At 38.6% G+C, this 22,199-nt stretch overlaps 2 long non-coding RNA genes across 2 annotated transcripts; both read left to right on the top strand.

Annotated features, from left to right (window-relative positions):
• On the top strand, positions 1-4,177 carry LOC116512211. Its single transcript, XR_004255852.1, has 3 exons — positions 1-91; positions 1,279-1,624; positions 3,936-4,177. It is a non-coding gene; the product is annotated as an uncharacterized LOC116512211 (long non-coding RNA).
• A 2,156-nt stretch (positions 4,178-6,333) lies between these two features.
• On the top strand, positions 6,334-17,117 carry LOC116512209. The gene is made up of 6 exons (XR_004255849.1): positions 6,334-6,657; positions 9,371-9,677; positions 11,289-11,586; positions 13,362-13,672; positions 14,434-14,729; positions 16,217-17,117. It is a non-coding gene; the product is annotated as an uncharacterized LOC116512209 (long non-coding RNA).
• The last annotated feature ends 5,082 nt before the right edge of the window (positions 17,118-22,199 follow it).

Here is a 22,199-nt window from a genome sequence, read left to right as displayed (position 1 = left end):
ATAAATTTCCAGGAATCAAACTCCGTTCGAAGGCGACTTTACTTTTTCTTTAGCCTCTGGGCGTGTCTCAGCTTTGTTCCTGGGTCGGCAGGTAAGGAAGCAAAAATGAAGACCCGCGCCTGCTATACATTACATTCTCTCTCTCTCTCTATTTATATACTGTACAGATACGCTGCTATACATCCAAGGTGGCGGGACGCAGGTGGCAGGGCGAGGATGGCGGAAATGCTTTGCTACGTTCTTGCTGTTTTGAGTGGCTGCGAGGCGAGGGCCCCTCAAGGGCAAATGCAATAGAAGTTGTCGAGTGTGAGAAATGTTGAGACTTGGAGGGGGTCTGGGGGCTCCTTTGAGGAGGAACGGGACCGACCGCGCAAGGAAGGTGGACACAACTTTAAGTCGGAGATCGGTCATTGGAAGCGACAGCCACTTGCCCTCGCTCCTCCGACGAGCGCCCTCGACAGCGCAGACGCGTTTTGCAAAATGACCGGAGCAAAAGTAAAGTCCATAATTCGTTCCGCACAGGAACGAGCCCCTTACTCGTTAAACTCCGCGCTCTGGATCTGTGTATGAATTTGAAAAGACCGCAACTCGCTAATGCTATTATTGTTGAGCTGTTATTTATATTAACTCCTTGTTTAAACTGTCAATAACCTGGTCTACCCTGAACCGTAAGCCGTGATTTACAACCTCAGTTATGCTCATCTAAACAAAAACACATTCGTTCATCATAGTGAAATTAATTTACAGGTGTACCTTTTACAAGGGGAAAGGATTAGTCAAATGAGTATTATAATTTACAGGCTGCAAATGAAATGTTACAAACTGCTGATTATTGGTTTAAATTTATAAGTTGCTCCATCTGGCCTCTGACTCTGAACACAGGGGCTGTGTTCAGACATTCTATTAAACCTGAACTGGGTGCTCCAGATTGGAGTTTCTGTGTCTCTATTGCACAATGGCAATTGACATCTTATTGAAATATTCTAGCTGGATCACAACTGAACTGTAATTAGCTAAGGAAAAACTATCCCTTGTAGTAATTTACTTGTAATTATGCAGTCACAATTGTCTCATCTGGATTGTGTAACTCTTGCCAAGTTCTGGCTTACTCCAAAAGTAGTCAATGTTCCACTTAGTCTTTATGACTCTAATTGCTTTGCCATTCCACCACTGCTATTTTGCAATACTCTTTATGAAATGTGAGAACTGGGAGGGAGGGAAGAAGGGAAGAAGGTACAATTAATCATAATAATCCATTTTTTTCATTTTTTTGTGAAGAAGCCTTGAAAGTAAGCATGCCAACTCAGAAGACAGCAATCTTGGGTACAAATGTGACACTTCCGTGTAAAATCTCTGACTACCCTCCCCCAGAACTGGATATCAAAATAACAATATTCATCTGGTATTTGGAGACATCTGAAGGGAATAAAGTAGAACTTTATTCAGTTGTTGCTGGAAAACAATCTTCAAATAGAAATGGTTCAAGACTGGATATAATTCAATTAAAAAATGGAGATGCTTCCCTTTTCCTTCCACAAATACAACTTCACGAAGAGGGCAAATATATGTGTCGTGATTGCTGCCTCTGTTAAAGCTGAAGGAGCCACCACTTTAGATCTAGTTGGTAAGTGACGTTTGAGGTATACCTTTCCAGAGAGCAAACTTATTCTTTTGGAATTCTTAAACTGTATTAAGATGAATACCAGTTGTAAGATTGTATTCCAAATCTCTTCCTCTTATGAAGAAGGCCCCTCCAACTAGATCCTTGTAAGAAAGGGGAACCCTGAAAACAGGGAGGTAGAAAACAAAAAAAGTCCCTCCCCATTTCTTCATTTTATTTTGTCTCAAGAATCCCTGTGATGTAATGGTTAAAGCATCAGGCTAGAAACCAGGAGACTGTGACTTCTAGTCCTGCTTTAGGCACAAAGCCAGATGGACCAGTCACTCTCAGCCCTAGGAAGGAAGCAATGGCAAACCATTCTGAAAGCTTGCCAAGAAAATGGTGGATTTCTCCTGGCAATTGCCAAGACTCAACATTGTCCATTCTTGTTCACTTTTCTCATTTTATTTAACGACAACATAAAGATGACTTGATAACTCTTGTTATTAGGGAACTAATTAGTTGCAGTAAGGCAATGCAATTGAATTAAACAAATATATTTTCTATGTCATGCCTCCATGATATCGTCTTTAGCCAAAGAATGAGACACATGTAGGTAGTTCTTAGCCTTACAGGTGTTTAAAAAGAATTTTTCTTCAAGCTGAAAGTTGGTGATCAGTGAGAATCGAAGATATTTATTAGCTGTTTTAAGGTAACCTAGGCATATCTTCTTCCATCTTCATTGGACCCTGGTTGGTCTTCTCTGTCACTGTTCTGCTATTATCTACCTAAAGAGTTAGGTATAATGGCACATGAAAAACAACACAACAATTAAAAATATTTGGTGGGATTTGAATGATGTAACAATGAAATGGCAAAACAGGCTGGAGTAACATAACACTAGGGACCTACTTCTGAACAAAAGCTGTAGGAATCTGGAAATTAACATGTTAAAGAGAGAGAAAGAGATTCTACTTATACAGGTGAAACTCAAAAAATTAGAATATTGTGCAAAAGTTCATTTATTTCAGTTATGGAACTTAAAAGGTGAAACTAATATATGAGATAAGACTCATTACATGCAAAGCAAGATAGTTCACGCTGTGATTTGTCATAATTGTGATGATTATAGCGTACAGCTCATGGAAACCCCAAATCCACCATCTCAGAAATTTAGAATATTACATGCAATCATTAAAACAAGGATTGTACATAGAACAATATCGGACCTCTGAAAAGTATAAGCATGCATATGTACGCAGTACTTGGTTTGGGCCCCTTTTGCAGCAATTACTGCCTCAATGCAGCGTGGCATGGAAGCTATCAGCCTGTGGCACTGCTGAGGTGTTATGGAAGACCAGGATGCTTCAATAGCAGCCTTCAGCTCTTCTGCATTGTTCAGTCTCATGTCTCTCATCTTTCTCTTGGCAATGCCCCATAGATTCTTTATGGGGTTCAGGTCAGGCGAGTTTGCTAGCCAATCAAGCACAATAATCCCACAGTCATTGAACCAGGTTTTGGTGCTTTTGGCATGGGCAGGTGGAAAATGAAGTCAGCATCCCCATAAAGTCGTCTGGGGAAGAAGCATGAAGTGCTCCAAAATTTCCTGGCAGACGGCTGCGTTGACCCCTGGTCTTAATGAAGCACAGTGGTCCAAAGTCCTGTTGTTCAGTGGTCCAAAGTCCTTTTTTCTGATGAGAGCAACTTTTGCCAAAAGCACCAAAACCTGGTTCAATGACCGTGGGATTACTGTGCTTGATTGGCCTCTTCATTCTTCCTCCATACTCTGGATCCTTGGTTTCCAATGTTGCAAAAGTTGCTCTCATCAGAAAAGAGGACTTTGGACCACTGAGCAACAGGACTTTCATCGTGCTGCTCTCCTTGGGATAAGTAACACTGTGCAAAGTACAGAAAAAAAAAAAACATGCAAAAGAAATTACTGTAAATGAATGAAAATAAAAAAGAATAATATGGTTAAAACTAATTTATACCTATGCCATTCATTATGTCTCTCCATATTGTTCTATCTTTTCAAAATAATCTTGTTTCTACCACATGCTTACACTGATTCATACTTTGCCTTTCCTTCCTTCCTTCCTTCCTTCCTCCTCCCTCCCTCCCTCCCTCCCTCCCTCCCTCCCTCCCTTCTTTCTTTCTTTCTTTTTTCTTTTTCATGTCTTTGGAAAATCTGTAGTGTTTTTTTTCCCTTTTCCTTTAGGTGTTATTTCAATTGAATGTTAAATACAAATGCTGTTTGGGAGGCTGAAAGGCAAAATAAAATACAACATATGTAAAAATCAATAACCAATTCTATTTTTATTCAAATGCAATATAGTTGAACCAACTGTCCAACTGTCTCCCAAGGAACTTGAAATTGAAAACGGAAATGTAAAGACACTGAGATGTAGAGTGAATAAATTCTATCCTGATTCCATTGTCATTCTTTGGCAAAAGCATTCTAAGCACACGTTGGATAAAGATATACCTGTAGATGATATTTTCATGGGAACATCTGTGAGAAATGGTGATGGCACTTACAACACCACCAGTAAACTGAGACTTCAACCATCTTCACAAGACCAAGGAAACATCTATAGTTGTATGTGCAGCATAAGTCATTTGCCAGATTTCCAGTCTACAATGTAACTTTAACAGTAACAGGTACTCACTATGAAAAATTTAATAGCTCTCTTGCTTCTCATAGGGGTGTCAAACTTGATTTCATTGAGGGCCACATCAGGGTTGTGTTTAACTCAGGGGGCTGGGTGGGTGTGGCCAACTCAACATCACTCATATCAGGGACACCTGTGGTGGTCTGAGCACTCTGCCAGTGAAAATGGGTTCCTGAGCTCTATTTTCAGCTGTGATGGCCTCCTGGAACCTACAGCCAGCGAAAATGGAGCTCGGGCCCCGGCCTGTGGGGTCTTTAAGTTCGATAACAATTGAAGAGGTGTGAGGTGGCTGAGGTAAGAACAGCTATTTTATTTGGTAGAACAGAAACATAACTACAGCGATTTAGCACCTCACCCTGCTTGACAGCTATTTATACTAGAGCTGTCAAGCAGGGCGACCAATAGGAATGCTTATGCAGCCCATGCTCAGACAGCCATGACTCAGCCAATCAGGCACGGATGGGCTGTTTCTGGCTGTCAATAGTAAGTTGAGGACTTGCGGCCGGTCGCAAATTGAGGACTTAGCAGGGTCATCTATTTTTGCTGGCAGAGGCACTGTGGGCCGTCCTTCATTGTTTCCAGGCGGCCCGGGCCAGATCTAAGCACCCCAGGCTGGATCCGGCCCTCGGGCCCTGAGTTTGACACCCCTGACTTAATGTTTTGCTTATGACAGAATACCCTGTATCAGCATTGTTTGTTTCTTATTATGTAATTACATGTAAAATGCTTACTTATCAAAAGCACCAAGAGCAATAAATATTTTGAGTATATCAGAAATAACATAATTTATTTTTTATTGTCTTTCTACAGAACCTTATTCGACTACTCCATTAACAATTGGGCTGGTTTTATGTTTTCTGATTTCTTTTCTTCTAGTTGGATTGCTGCTGTACATTGTCTTTTTAAAGAAACGTAAGTCATTCTAAATATGTCTTATCAATACCAACATTTGTCTATAAAATTGCAGCCAAAGTTTATATTTGTGAAAGTTAATTTTAAATATAATTACTGGAAAACTCTCAGAGAACAGCCACGCAGAAGGAAAGACCAACAGGGGAAAATGGAAAATAGATTAAATATAAACAATTATGTTGCACCTATTAAATTACAGGCAATCCGTATTGAATGATCACAATTGGGTGGGAAACTCAGCCATTAAGTGAAGTACTCGCTAAGTAAAATGGCATTTGATCTTACTTCATCCTTCCTTTTGCTTTATAGACCTGTGAAGAACTGGTTACAACATTATTTTCTTATTAGCATTGTAATTGTAACTGATCACTAAACAGGGCGATCACTAAATAAGGATTTCCTATATAATCCTTTTAGACATCATTTTCCGGAAAGAGCGTTAAACTGAAGAAACTAAAGAAACTAAACTAAAAGAAATCCAATTATCAGCTGGAACAAGACTCTAGTATCTGGGCATACACCAGTATACAAAAATAGTAAATTTTGGCAGATGAGTAAATTTACTGGTCTGGTCATTCATGTGAACTCACCTCCTCTCTGCTCCCTCCCTCCCATGTTATATATATATATATATATATATATTAAGGCATATCTCTCTCTCTCTCTCTCTCTCGTCTCTCTCTCTCTCTCTCTCTCCCATACATACATCATACATACATACATACAGCATACATATAAGTCCACAACCCCTGGTATGCCCAAATATGGGAGGGAGGTCACACTTCCATCTCTGTCCTTCGGCTCGTCACAAGAGACATCCAGACAGAAACCCAGTATTTTTACTGTTGCTTTTTGTTACATTGTTATATTTATGCTGATAAATAATAAAGTCTCCCCTTTATTTATTTATCAGCATAAATTTATATATATATATATATATATATATAACTGAGTAGATACGCATAACTGTTTTTAAGATAGAATGCTTGTACAATGTTGAAAGTATAATCCTCAATATTGCGCAACCTTTCAAGCAACAGAGTTTCCATTTCCCCCTTTTTTTTTAATAGATGCACCATCTTGAAATGGTTGGAAGTGGAGGAACTGAAGCATTTGGAAGAAAACACAGTTGCAATGCTTGATTTCACACTTTCGACCCAAGCCTTTGCAGGTAGACCTCTTCTTAGTGACTGAACCTCAGAAAACAAACAGAAAATAGCCTCTTGGCATACAACCTCAGTTGAAGAACCTACGGAAGACGATGAAAATTCTCCTCTCCTTGGGAACTCGGAGGACATGTTTAAAGCTCATCCAGAGTTGAAATCAAACCAAAAAACTATTATGACTTCCAGTGGAAAATCTGCCTGAATCCAGATGTACAGAAGCTGGAGAAATTTGAACTTTTATTAGAAGTTAAACATGAGGGCTTTCAGCATGGATTGTGTACTAAAACCAAATCATTTAAAGTCATAGGTAAGTGAGGATTATGGCAGGATACTAAATGATGTTGAAATTTTAAAGCTATTTTATGGTTTATAAGAGAACTGCTAAGTTTCAAAATGTATGAAAATAGAGGAGGCTTAGCTAATTTTGGTCCAGCCATGGTCCCAGCAGATATCTTAGACTACAATCCACGCATTGAATATGAATTGTGATAGGATATTGTTTATTTATTTTTTGACGGGCTGGAAAGATCATTTCTTGTATCTCAGTATTTATGACTATGTGTTGCATCTGATATTCATGACCACTTTTAAAATTCCTCAGAACGTCTTGAATTCAGAACTACTTAGGAATTCCAGGGTGTTGGCTGGACAAGGAAGTTGAAAAATATTCAGCCACACATTGCTGCACATGCGCAGTTTACTGAAAACTGTTGCACATGCACAGAAACATGCTGACGAAGGGAGAAGAGACCGGGAACTAGTTTGCGGTGTGGCAGGCTGCCAAACCACTACTGGTTCAGCCGAACTGGTAGGAACCCACCACTGCTGCAAAGGAAATGTAATTTCCTACCTTATAATGTATCTTTTAGATTTGTAAAGAAGATGCTATTCCATATCACGCTCTTTATAGATGTAATTTTTTTGTCCATACTGTTTATCATTTCACCAGCTGAAGTGCAGCTGAATCCATATCTTTTCATTTCCCTAGCTAAAATTCGCCTTCATTGGAAATAATTTTTTGATGACACTGAGCTATTCTTCTTTTCATCTGTAGGGTTTTCCTACAGATGTATTATTTTTGTTTTTGCAAATATAATTTTGGATTGTTTAAAATGTTTCCACACCATTATTCACAGGATTTTCCTAAGTGTCATTTCCTAAGCGTCCTCAACCTTCACAGCTTCAACCTTAAACTGTATACTGTGCACCTCACCCCATTCCTAAAAGGTCCTTAAAGGGGGCGTGCATAAGCACACCAGCATGCGTACCGTCCCTGTCCTACTGTCCCCATCTATTTGTATTCATTTTCTTCATTCATATCCATGTTCATACTTATATCTGCTATCTTGTACATGTTTGACAAACAAACAAACAAACAAATAAATAAATATTCGGTAATGCACTCACATCTATCGAGATAGAACATAGAATAATAGAGTTGGAAGAGATTTCAGTGGTCTTATAGTCTAGCTCCCTGCTCAGGCAGGAACCCTATATTCAGACAAATGCTTGTTCAGTCTCCCCTTGAAAGGCATGCTATTCCATTGGTTAATTGCTTTCACTGTAGGAAGTTTCTCCTTAGTTCAAGGTTGCTTCTCTCCTTGGTTAGTTTCCAATCATTGGTTCTTCTCTTGCCTTTTGGTACTTTGGAAATAGTTTGACCCCCTCAATTTTGTAGGAGCCCCACAAATATTGGAACAATGCTATAATCTTCCTCCTAGTCCTTCTTTTCATTAGATTTACCCAATTCTTGTATGTTTTAGCTTTGTATATTTTAGCCAGCCCATAAGAGCCGAGGTGGCGCAATGGTTAGGGTGCAGTATTGCAGGCCACTTCAGCTGACTGTTATCTGCAGTTCAGCGGTTCTAATCTCACCAGCTCAAGGTTGACTCAGCCTTCCATCCTTCCGAGGTGGGTGAAATGCGGACCCAGACTGTGGGGGCGATATGCTGATTCTGTAAACCGCTTAGAGGGCTCAAAGCCCTATGAAGCGGTATATAAGTTTAACTGCTATTGCTATTGCTATAATGATTTTTGTTGCTCTTCTCTGAACTCTTTCCAGAGTCTCAACATCTTTTTTGTATTGTAGTGACCAGAACTGGATGCCAAGTGTGGTCTTACTAAGGCTTTATAAAGCAGTACAAGAATTTCACATGATCTGAATTCTATCCCTCTGTTAATGCAACCTAGGATTGCATTAATAGAGATATAGAATCAAATCACATGAAGTTCTAGTACCAGTATCAGATCTGAATACTGATAGAGATCTAGATCAGAGATATTTCCCACAATTCTTCTGAGGTTTGTTGGAAAATTACTGTGGGTAATTTTCAGTTTACTTTGCACACAGTACATCCCAGTCATATCCCTTTATTCAGATCGAGCTGCATATACATTACTCATTTCAGCTAGCAAAAAAAGGGTTGCTGTTTATTTGTGAAACATCTGCCAAGACTAAAATAGTTTAACTGGCAAAACAGGATAAAGGCGGATAAAAGTAAAGAGAGAGAAACTCAAATGACACACATACAAAAATTACATTATCTGTGTATCTACCCATATGTGTGTAGAGAAGAACAGAACTTTCTAGTGGAAACACCACTGTGGTATTTAGCATGGATAGTCCAAAGGAGGAGGTTTAACCCTTTTAAGTATATATGGCAGCCCAACACAAATGGAAACTAGGACACTAATTGATCCTTCTATTCCGCACCATAAAGGACACAATTTTGTGGTCCAGGGATGATGTATCCAACAAAACACTTTTGACCTTTCAACTCCCAGAGATACTGATTTTTCTGCAGTCAGGGTTTCTTACCAGATGGGTTTGGCTTGGTCCTCCCTTGCTTTGTGTAAATAAACAGCTATGAAATAGTGGGCAAGGAAAAATAGTAAGAGATGTCATCAAAGATTTGGAAGACTCATGCATTGGCTTTGAAGGTGATTCACTATTATCTGGGCATATCTCTGAACATCATATTTTGCTGCTTGAATTGAAACTTTTTTGATTTTCTTCCTAGCCTTACCAGTGCTTCATAAAATTCATTGTTCCACAAATGTTCCAAGACCAAATGAACCGCTCACTCTTAGTTGCAAAATTCATTCTTATTTTCCGGAAACGCTTGAAGTCTGTTGGAATAACGATGATGGAATTCTAGACAGTTCCTTTCAACTCCACACACAAAAGGTACTGATGGGCTTTACTTTTGTATCAGCAAGATCCACTATTGCCCACAAGTGGAAGATTATGGAAAGAGGCTTGTCTGCAGAGCTAAGCTTGAAGGATCAAAGCATACAAAGAATCTGCATGGCAGATGAACACTATGGGTAAGTGGCACAGGAAACTTACAATTTTATTATCCTATGTTGTACATTGTATGTTTCACTCTGTACTGGTCAGAGTAAATAGTTAGTTTAGGAATTAAGAATCCCCTTAAGGGATTGCTTTCTGGGAAATGTAGTTTTATGTCTGTGTTTCTGATTGGCCACTGGATCAGACTTTTGATGGGCTGCAGGGAAAACTGCTATGTGCAGACTAGCAGGGCTTTTAAAATTTCAGCACTGTAGGGAGCTATTTTTTCTTCCTCAATATGGGGACAAAATGACCTCGTTTCACCTATGTGAATTGGGAACAGATTATATGCACCTCAGAAGAATCGCTTCATGTGAGTTGTTGATTTGATGAATAAAAGTAATCTGCATGATCCCTTTCCGTGGACTTCATCTGTCCGTTGCAAGCAATCTGCAGCTTGAAAAAATCTTAAGGGCTAAGTCACAGAGTAATTCCAATAAAGTGCAGGTCCTTTTTGCAAAAAAAATAAATTAAAATAAATAAATAATAAAACCTGATGTAATTCCACTCTTTTAACAATTGACACTTCTAAAGTTTTACCTCTGTTGTAATCATAGTCACGATTCCTTACTTTTTCTCTTGTTGCTCCCTCTTTCAATTCTTCTCTTCCCAAATTGCCACAAGGTGTGAATTCAATTCAATTTTCCTTTCTCAGAATAACATTCCATACATCTCACAATAAGATTCATCTTACAATAGGTGTATAATAATTACATCTATCGAGTATTTAGGTCACAAAATCCCTTCCTTCCTTCCTTCCTTCCTTCCTTCCTTCCTTCCTTCCTTCCTTCCTTCCTTCCTTCCTTCCCTCCCTCCCTCCCTCCCTCCCTCCCTCCCTCCCTCCCTCCCTCCCTCCTATACAATTGAGCAGATGTTAAGATTTCTTTTTTTAATTAACAGTTTTTTTATTCAACATAAATTAAAACATTGGACACAGTGTAAACCATCCTGGCAGAATCTATGCCATACATGGTAAGATATAGATTTCTGAAAGCCGTAAAGATCCAGATTAGAATCAACCATTACAAGGACCAACATGGTAATGGAGAAGCTGTATATGTTCTCGGGCGAGGCTTTAACTTATTATTTGAAATCAACTCAATTCTTTCATGCAATATTATTCTGAAGTAGAAAGGGATATTACTATGTAGGTTACTCTTTGATGATTTTTGGTGTAGTTTTATGTAACACTTGCCACTGCCAAATAGCTAGAAGTCAGATGTACAAAATGGGCAAATATATACTAATAACTTTAGTTGCATCTATGTGTAGATTACAGGATCTCTTTTTTTTTAGTGCGTACATGTGCTCTTTCTGCAATGTTCCATAGCAACCAAAATCTAATTCCTCACCAAATTAGAATCTTCATCTGATATTATTTTATCATTGAGGCCATTTTCTATTTCATTTTTTCACCATATTTCTAATTTATATCCATTTGGCATTTTATTGTGTTTGGATGATGACATTGGCACTTAGTTGCATAAGCTAAACACTAATGTGGAAAGAGAAGTTTGTGATTTGACTTCACAGCTCTGTATTGAATATTAACTCTGTCATTTGCTGTTGTATTCCCCTCTCCAAAGATTACAAAATTGAATGTAAGCCTCCTGTACCTGAGTGTGGGAAACCCATCACATTGAGTTGCTCATTGACCAAAATACCATCCACCTGAGTGTGACATTTATTGGAAAAAGGCTTTGAAGAGCTCTTGGATGCTACAATTAAAACAGAGGAGCCGCAGTTGGACAGAATATCAAAGCTGTACTCCAGGACAAGTGAAATAACCTTTACACCCAGCGCAGAAGACCATGAAGTAAAATTCTTGTTGAAATAAACCTTGCAAGAAAATTGTACGAAAGGGATATAAAGTCATGCTGAAAGGTGATTGTTATCATTGCTATAAAAAATCTATGTCCCTTGGAGTGTCTATGGAGATTCTCAGTCATCCAGGTCATGGCTGTCCCAAAGGTTTCGAGTTTAATAAAATTTGTATGCCGCCCACATCCCATTGGGACTCTGGGCGGTTCACAAGCAAGATAAAAAAGCTTATTTAAAAATTATAGATAAGAAATACAATATTAAAATTGACACACCATACAACCAGTCCAGTGGGGCTTTTTTCAAGATGCAACTGGACTTTCTAGTTTTTTTTTTTGAAGAGATTTAAGTTCTCATCCAAGAAGCTTCTTCAGCTCTGACTGGATACTGGGAAATGGAAGGATTTATACTCCTTGCAGACAGCTGGTCATTTGCATTCTTTTAGGGGATTGTTAAGGTCACCTGGAGGTTTATCTGTGTCATCAGAGTCACCTGAGTGGTGCAAATGTGTGTGGAGCCTTCTTGGAACTGTTGAAAGGCCTCTGTTGTAGATAGGAGATAGATGATGTTGTACCCTTCCTCCTCTGTTCAGTTTTGACATTGATGGCCTCTTTGACCCACCTTTCAAACCGGCAATCCTCTTTGTCCAAAATATGAACTTTGTTATCTTCAAAAGAGTAGCCACTGTATTTTAAATGCAGATGGACTGCTGAATCTAGTCCTGATGTGTTTGTTCTCCTATGTTGTGCAATGCATTTATGAAGTGTTTGTTTTGTTTCCCAATGTAAAACAACAACCACTTGTACAACAAACAACCACTTCATAAATGCATGGACAGAGGGGATCGCTGGTTTGAAAGAGGGGTTAAAGTCTTCAAAGAAAAGCCAGAAAGTCCAGTTGCCTCTTGAAAAAAGCACCTTTGGGGCAACCATTACCTGGATGACTGAGAATCTCCATAGATAGTTGTTAAAGTAGTAACCTGATTATCTGGATTCCCTATTAACTTTACTTGTCAGAAGGTCACAAAATGTGATCACATCATCCTGCGTCTCTGCACTGTAATAAATAGGAATCAGTTGTCAAGGTAGATAGATAGCAATAGCACTTGTACTTTTATACCTCTTCATAGTGCTTTACAGCCCTCTCTAAGCGGTTTACAGAGTCAGCATATAGCCACCAACAACCTGGCTCCTCATTTACCGACCTTGGAAGGGTGGAAGACTGAGTCAACCTTGAGCTTGATGAGATTTCAACTGCCAAACTACTGGCAGTCAGCAGAAGTAGCCTGCAGTACTGCAGTCTAACCACTGCACCACCATAGCCATAGATAGAGGATAGATGATGATGATGATAGATAGATAGATAGATAGATAGATAGATAGATAGATAGATGGTAAATAGATAGATAAATAGATAAATAGATAGATAAATAGATAAAGTTTGTAGTATTGTTACACACATTTTACTTCTAAGTTCATACCTGTATACAATAACATGCCATCTACTAATGGGTGGAAACAACCAAATAGTGAGAAGCACTGATACTACACTGCATGACTAACATGTACACAAGAAGCAGGGAAACAGAAATAATTGCTACTTGCCTAAATCAATTGAGAGATGATTTCATGTATGACCACTGCTCTATGTGAAATATTGCTGTTAATCTATTGCAACAGCACAAGTTCTCATTGAACAATGATTCCTCCTTTCTTGTGGTAACAATATAATGTTAAAAATTATACTTAACTCATCTGATGCTCTGTATATTAGGGTATTGTTTGCATTTAACAGTGATTCCTTGTCTAATGTTGATTTCTGTCTTCTCACTTTTATAGATTTTCCCAAACTTTCAAATATTGTTATTGAACCAAGTGATGCAGATTATGGACAAAGTGTAACTTTAACTTGTGATGTCACAGATTTCAATCCTAAAAAAATTGGCACACAGTGGCTCCTGGGAGATAATTCACTAACAAACGGTGTGGTCACAGAGGATTTAGACATGCCCTGTTATGGTTGTTACAAATTAACTTCCGTGTTTGAACTAAGAGCTACTGCTTTAGTTTGTAATAAGACTATTCGTTTCAAGGTGAACCACGAAAATTGACAAAGCCTGTTACAAGAGAAGTGTATTTAAAACTTCCAGGTACGTACCAATTTTTATTTATTTAGTTGTCTTCTGATGTTAATTGAAGTTGGGTTCTGTTTATTCTTTTAGGGTTTATTAAAAGTAATAGAATTTAACAGGTGAGGAGTATATCACATCCCCATTTCCTATGTTATATCTTCAAAGTTACTTCAAAGGAAAATCTCTCTGTCTCTAGCACTGTGGTCTGTCTTATTGTGTCCTTTGTACTACGGATACCAGGAATTAAGCCACAGCCCAGATGTAACATATCTGGGAGCAGAGGTGCTCATAATCATCCCAGTTTCTTCTTTGACAATTCATTGGGTTTTGTTGCAAATGGTGCAGAAATTGTCTTTACCTTGTAGTTGGTAAAAATTGTCCAGTTGGTCTTCTGCAGTGGTGTCATGCAATAGTTCCATTATGCAAGATTCCAGAGGATCAATCCTTACAGTGTTTTCTTGTATTAAACATTGTTTTTGCATTATTCATAATAAATCAAGTGTCAGGGTTTCAAATAGCATCCAAAGTAAATCAGAGTCCAAGGCAAAGAATTGCTCAATGTTCCAATTGATTAAGAGAGCTGAATTTTGTTATGGCTACATATCATCTCACTCCTTACAATCCCCCGTCCCATTTTCTCACAATAGAAAATGCATAGTAGAATAATAGAAAGTGTGGTAGGCCAAAGATCCAAAAGAAAAGGGCCTGACATTAAGGTCTGGAAACATATTATTTACATAGTTATGTCTATTCCATTTCCCCCCCCTCTTCTCATTTAGTCAACACCCTGTTTTGACTGAAATAAAGGCAAGCCAAGATCATCAGAATATCCTCCTTGAAATTTCTATATCACAATTTGCTCCTCATGATATACAAGTCAGATGGTACCAAGGCTGTAGACAAATACCTGAAAATATCAATCCCAGGAATATTGAGATTGGAAAAGATCACTTATGTTATTTTGTTAGTAAAATATACTTAAATCCAAAAGAACTGCGCTTTGGGAAGACAATACGATGTGAAGTTAAACATTCAACATCTACTGAGGAAAAAAGCTTAACACTGAACAAAACAGGTAAGTTGGATTCATATATAAATACTCTATTGATTGAAAGAGTATCCAGACCAGTGACTATTTTCCAACAACTGAACATGCAATTATCTCCCAATTGTTATAATGGATCGAAAATTGCAGTGTAAGCAGTGTTAGCTTTATAAAGAATAGGGCTCTGTAGTGGCCTATTAGTCACTCCATCATAGACATTATTGAGGGAAAGCAAGTCTTTTGCTGTATCTGCTTATACAGGCTGTTGATATCTGTGACCCACATCAGTGTTAAATTTGTTTGGTCTCAGCATTCCTTCCTGCCTTTAGAAATCATGGAGAACCTTAAAAGTGCTTTTGCTTATGTGGGTTATATTTATCAATATTTATCCTATTGAAAATTAAAATTGATACTTTCGCTACCACTAAAGTTTCTCACAGGTGTTTGATGAGATTTTTATATTGTTTTATTTTTCAACATAGGCTGGCAAATAGTTCTGAATTGGTGGATCTCTAAGAGGTCTTTGGGAGATCTCTAGATCCCCGTGATACACCTTTTGATGCTTTTAATAGCTAAACAGCCCACAATCAGTATGTAATTATTAGCGATGGTCCTTTATTCTAGATCAGGAGGCTATGCATTCAGATCACCTCTTGAGTGACATTCAGCCTGCTCCCACATTGCTCTAGGTTTATTATGACTTAACTATCCATGCACAGGGAACAGAAGGAAGTATGTAACTATAATGCATCAAAAATCATACAAAATTGCAGCCTGTTATCTTTTGAAAGAAGGCATAAACGTTCCCCAAACTATATCAGTTCAATTCTGAACTTGCTGATGTGGTAGATACCATCTATATTAAAAGGCAGAAACTCTTAAAAATATATCAAAATGTAAAAGTGAGCAATAAAAAGGGCTGACTTATTTCAACGAGTAAACTGCCTCCCCTCCAATTCCTGTGTGATGGCCACGTTATTCTGTTTGTATGAGACATACTGAAGGTGCCATTTTAAAGCTAATAAACTGATAGATTGAGGATAATGAAAAATTGTTTGATGATCTATTCTGCTCTAACTGATCCATCTGATGAAAAATCACATTAACATGACATAAGTCCCGCCCCTATATATGTTCATTATGACACTACCCACATGTTGAAAAGGAGGAGAGTTTGTGTCACAATACTGCTATTTTAACAAAAACAATTTCCTGATTTTATTGTCACCCATGACTTTGTTTCTTAAGAAGTATAGAAAAGGAAACTTAAGTACACCAATCTTTTCCTTTTGCAATTAAATGTTGAATGTATCTAACAGCAATAGTTTATTTGAATTTATTTCTTATAAATATTACTTCCATGGTTCCTGGTTTTACAACAGCATGGAATGCTCTTTCTGAAAGACAATTGGGGCAGTTGACTGACTTACTATACTTAAATTATTGTGGTATGACTTGAAATATGTTCCAAAGCTTAAATGAGTTGACTTGATTGTTCTTTCTCTTCCAATTCCAAGATTTCTCTGATCTTGAGGAAACCCAACATCATCACCATGAGTCATAACCATTATGAACTCCTTCAAAGTAAGCTCTCTGCAGATGCAATAACAGTTGGAAAATAATTATGTTTTGCTATTTTTCTCGCTACAAAGTAATCCTTCAAAAAATTCCTATCTTGGCTCAACACACAGCTGATATCAAAGGTCTCTGAAATCAACTCTAGCCATTCCACTCACTGCTTTTGCTCAGGGATGGCAGATGTGAGTGTATTGAAAGCCCAGGTGGCATCTTTCCAGGAAAGGAAGAAACTACAAACGTCTACAAGACCATGGTGAAGACTATTCTAGCCATCCTTTGGATGAAATTGTCTGAGTTAGATTTCAGCTGTGCAAAATTCTTGGACTGGGATTAATGGAGTTACATGAGAAGAGTTTGAACCCGTTAAATGCAGTGGCAGGTTTCCATTTTTCTAACTACCGGTTTGCTCATGCCCTCTCCTCCAGGTGGTGGGTGGAGCCTGATTCGCAGAAACCCACCTCTGGTTAAATCTAAGGAAGTGGATAACGTCTTCAGTGCTGTGGGTGTAGCCAACTGTATATTACATCACTGTTTACCTGGTTGGATAATGTCTTCCAGGAGGGGATATACAAACGATCCAAGCAGAATAAATGCTTTATTATTGTAAAAATAATAGAACTTTTAAAGACGTGGTATTCCATCTCCCCTTCTGGAAAACTCTGGTTGCAGCAATATTGGACAATCATAGTTTTCGTTCTTTTTACTCTTAATCCCAGTTTGATGGGGTGTGGATTGGGCAGCATAACATGACGTTTGTATTCTGGTAAACTAGAGTTGTTTTATTAAAATTGTTCCTTTTAAGATTTTTATTTTTAATTGGCTTTTTTGTATATATGTACATTTTAAACAATTTGAAAAGGTATTAATACATTTTGTTTATAGAATGCTATTATTTAAAAAATTCAGAAAAAATAGAAAAAATTATACATTAAATTAAATTTATACATTTATAAAAAATTGCCACTTTTGTCCTCCATTATTGTTTTAATGGGCGGTTTTATACTTGTTTTAACTACAGTTTATTTAATTACAATTGTAAACTCTTGTAAAGTAGTGCAAGATTTTAAACTGGAAATAGCAGTCAAACAGATAAAAATAGTTCAGTCTTTATTATTATTTATTTGGCAAATCTAAGATGACCCTCTCATGATAAAATTGAATTTATTATAAAAGTTAAAGAAAAGGTTTCAAAATTCATCTTACAGACAAATGATTAGTGGTTTAGACTTCTCTGCTTTACTTATCTACACATCAACTCCTGGATATACTAATTTCATTTCATAATATATAACTTATCAAGGGATACATTATTATTATTATTATTATTATTATATAATTTAATAAATGATCAAAAGAAATTGTATTTTAAGAGGGTTAAACCGCAGTAATAGCTCCGTGCTACTTTTATCAGAAGTTATGTGTTACATAACCCCTTCTTGCCTAATAAAAAATAGTATTTAGCATCATTTGCTGCACAGTAATTGAAATGTTTAAACACACTTCAAATTTGCAGAGTCGTCGTTTCATTAATCAAAATGCAAGGACTGTTTCAGAACTGGGACATATTAAATCATAGATTTAATTTAAAGAAACCAGTGTTAGTTCAGTCTCTCTTCAGGATGTCCCTGTGTTCTGCCGAACATCAAGTCATCTTCCCTCCCTCCAAGTATGGGATCACAAGAAGGCACAAGCAACACATGGCAAAGAAAATCAAATTGTTCAAATGTGGTAAAGATGAAGAAATCTGAGCAGTACAACTTCTCGTTTAAGTTGAAGTCAACAAGAGAAAGCCAAGAAAATCCCTTTATAGCTTAATGTCCCATGTGAACCCAGATACTGTGGTTGCTAACTGAAGTTTTATAGTATAGTGCCTTCTGTGAATCTATTCTAGCCATTGTGGCTTGTTCAAGCAACCATGCTTAAAAAAAACCCACCGGTTAGAGCAATGCGTGAATTCAATACCACAAAAAAAAACCTGGTTCTTTTGACATTCTTTTTTCTAAAGATGTTTTCCTGAATTATAAGCTTCAACCAGCTTAGGACATCTTATTTGCTTGCTTGCTTACTTACTTGTTTATTTTAAAGAGCTAGAAGGCTATCCAATTTAAAACAACGTGACTCTGGGCTGCATTCCTCTAAAAACATCACTAATTAAACTGATTTCCCCCCCTTTTAATAACATAGAATTTATTCTGGAGAATAGATTTTGGTTCAGGCATAATGGGAGTTGCAGTTGAAGAGATCAAGAAGATGCCAAGCTGCACAAGGTTGCAGTAATGGGATAGGTGGACTGTGCTGAGTTTCATGTTTGGAGTAGGGGTGAAGCCATCAGGGAGTGGAGTCTGAAGAGGTCACCCATTCTCTTTCTTACCTTCTTTGTTTCTCTGATCGCTTCTTTCTTTCAAGGCTGAAGGAAAGCAGTTGAGCTTTTCCAGCAGATCAGTGTGAGCTGCAGCTGATATGAAGTATTGCTGCTCTGAAACATTTCATACTGAGAAAAAGAATTCACAATGGAAGGTGACATATTGGGAATCAAATTATATAAAATATCCATGTGGTGATTTCTGAGGAGCAATTATTTTGGCTTTGTTATCAATAATTAATCTGTTTAATGTTGAATGAAGGATTTTAGTCAATTTTAAATTTAAAAGTTTAATGAAGGAGGTGGGAGTTTAGGATTATTTTCCTCAACCTCCTTATTCATTCACACATGCTTGTTTATTCCACCTTAGTCGTGTTGTGACTCGGAAGCCCATCAAGAGACAGCTGCTGGAATGCCTCCTGTGTGATGAGGGCTCCTCTGAGAGAGGCCATGTCTTTAGGACATACCAAAGTGTTTACTCACTCCACTGCCTTGGGCAACCCTGCTCCTATTACACCAACTCTGGATTCTTTGCATTTGGAACCTGTGACAAGGGACTGTCTAGCCTGGGGCCTTCTAACATATGCTACCTTTAACAGAAGCCAAATATAAGCAAGAAAACTTACCTTGGCTGAGGCAAATAAATTTCGCATCTCACGTTCTATTATTTGTGTTAACGTTTCAGTCAATTCCTCCTCCCTGGACTAAACTGTCACCTCTTTCTGATGTGGCTGTTATTGTGTCACATAACTTGATGCAGAAAGGCGTTGGATCATGTTGTGATGCTCTCAATATTCTACCTAGTAAAGGAGGCACCATATTTGGTTCTTATTTATTTACATATCCCTACCGGGGTGGGATCCTACTGGTTTCACAACCAGATTACTGCTTGGGAAGGAAAATAGTTGAGGTGCAGGAATCCATTCTGCCGTGCAATTCAGCTGAGAAGATAAAGTAGGTAAGGCATAGGGGCGGGGGGGCGGGCCCATTTGCTTATGGGAGCTCCAAAGATCAGCTGGGAGCAAACCAGTGCGATCAGCAAACCAGATGATCTTCGGAGCTACCGGTTCATCCAAACCTGTTCAAACTGGTAGAATCCCACCCCTGCCTGCGGCTTCTTCAGGACTTGTCCAATTATCAGGTTGGCCATGTTGAGAGAAACCCCAACTGTCATCTCTTTCTCATGTGGTTGTTATTGTGTCACATAACTTGGTGAAGAAAGCTGTTGAATCATGTGATATTCTCAATATCTACCTAATAAAAATGGCACCATGTTTGGTCCTTATTATTCACATATCCCTACATCTTCTACAGGAGTTGTCCAAAGATCAACTTGGCCATGGTGAGAGATTAACGCAGTGGAGGAAATTCAAAATTGTTTACTATTGGTTCTGTGGGCATGGGTTGGTGGGCATGGCAGGGGAAGGATACTGTAAAATCTCAATTCCCTCCCTACTCCAGGGGAAGGTTACTGCAAAATCCCCATTCCCTCCCATTCAGCTGGGACTTGGGAGGCAGAGAATAGATGGGGATAGGGCCAGTCAGAGGTGGTATTTACCAGTTTTCCAAACTACTCAAAATTTCCACTATCGGTTCTCCAGAACTGGTCAGAACCTGCTGAATACCACCTCTGGAACACCTCCTTCATGATGGTCTCCCCCAACCATGCATTAGAAGACAAGAGTGCCCACTGCAATTCTCTGCCTCTGACTTCAGCCAGAAACTCACACAATCACCTACAAGTGAGAACAACAGAGATGCTATTGTGCGAGATCCCTCCCCCACTTTTTATTCAATTCCAAGTCATACAGCCTGTTAGGCCTCCCTATTATGGGGCATCAGCTGTGCTGGACTTCCAAATATGGGATGGTTTCTGGATCCCTGCATGGCAAACCAGGTACTTACATGTTTCAGGCTCAGCCTTATTCAGTCCAGGAGGAAGTTTCAACCATGCATCCTTCTCCATTCTGAAGTTTTGCGGATATGCTGAGCTACTATCCCAACACTTCAGTGTGCTCAGACTGGTGTGGAATGATGGGAGATGTAATCCAATAGGCCTGAAGGATTCCAGTTGAAGGAGGCTGATTTCAACATTAATGGGCATACTGTAATGATCTTTCTCCAGGCAAAAATTGAATCAGTGGATGGTGCTGTCACTAAGAAAAAAGTCTGGTCTGGATACAAGGCTCTACACTCCAGATAGATTAGTACTGTCCAAGTGGATACGCCTGATCATTTCCTTAGCCCTGTCTTAGGTGTTGAGTTCTTTCAAAAAAACACAACAATCTACAATCTCTGACCAGAGCAACAGAAAATGGCCTGAAAATGACCCCAAACAGGTCATTTTCTGTGCTGTTTTCAGGCTATTTTTTGTGCCATTTTCAGGTTGTTTTCAGACCATTTTCAGGCCAAAAATGGCCCAAGAACAGCCCACAAATGATTCAAAAAATGGCCTGAAAACTCCCCCCAAATTGCCTAAAACCAGGCATGTGTGTACTGGCCAGCTGGTCTTTGGGTTTCTGGTGCTCCAGCATACAGGCACATTCACACATATTCCGGTTTACGCTAAAGTGATCAGATTTTCAGATTGGTAAAGAGGGACACTTTTGACCGGGGGCCGGGGGGGGGGGGCGTGATTAAAAATTTTATAGGGAGCAACAAAAATTTCCATACAACGCAAAAATAGTAGTATTGTAGCCTCCTCCAACCTTGAGCATTTGTGCTTTGCTTTCAACTTCTGGCGTCCTTCAAGGCCTTGGTCCTGCTTCCCGCCAGAACCCACAACTCTAACAGATTGATCCACAAGATGGCAATTACTATTGTACTTCTGATGTTGAATGCCGCTGCTGATTAGAGTGTCTAAACTGATTACATCCAGGCACTTTAGCAGGAATTTTGGAGGGCAGATTTTGAGCTTTGAAGGTTATTCAAGAATATAAAGGTAACAGCCTCTGTCTTTTTTTAAAAAATGAAATCTATTTTGTCCCAATAAAATATACAACGTAGATCATAGAATAACAGAGTTGGATGGGACCCTGGAGGTCCTCTAGTCCAGTGGTTCTCAACCTTCCCAATTCTGCAACCCTTTAATACAGTTCCTCATGTTGTGGTGACCCCCAACCATAGAGGAGCTGTGTCTCGGTACCTAAGACCATCGAAAATATGTGTTTTCCAAAGGGGTTGCGACCCACAGGTTGAGAACTGCGGCTCTAGTCCAACCTGCTGCTCCAGCAGGAGATACCATTTTGGGCAAATGATTGTTCAATCTCTTCTTAAACATCTCCAGTAATGGAGCACCCACAACTTCTGGAGACTGGAGGTTACACTGATTACTTGTTTTCACTGACAGGAAATTTCAGTACATTAAATGTGTTGAAATCTAATTAAATGCAAGTTGCTTTTTTAAAAATTCAGGAGGAGTCTCTGTTAGCAGTCTTCCACTTAAAGGAGAACTAAAAGACTTCCAGAATCTGGGTGTGTACTATTGGTTCTCTCTTACTAAGCAGGTGCCTGAGCATGTGACCTCTTAAACGGCGTCAGTAACTATTTTCTTTCCCAGT

This window comes from Thamnophis elegans, chromosome 1 (assembly GCF_009769535.1).
Source record: "Thamnophis elegans isolate rThaEle1 chromosome 1, rThaEle1.pri, whole genome shotgun sequence".
NCBI classification, from domain to species: Eukaryota; Metazoa; Chordata; class Lepidosauria; order Squamata; family Colubridae; genus Thamnophis; species Thamnophis elegans.
This window is presented reverse-complemented; position numbering and strand designations above follow the sequence as displayed.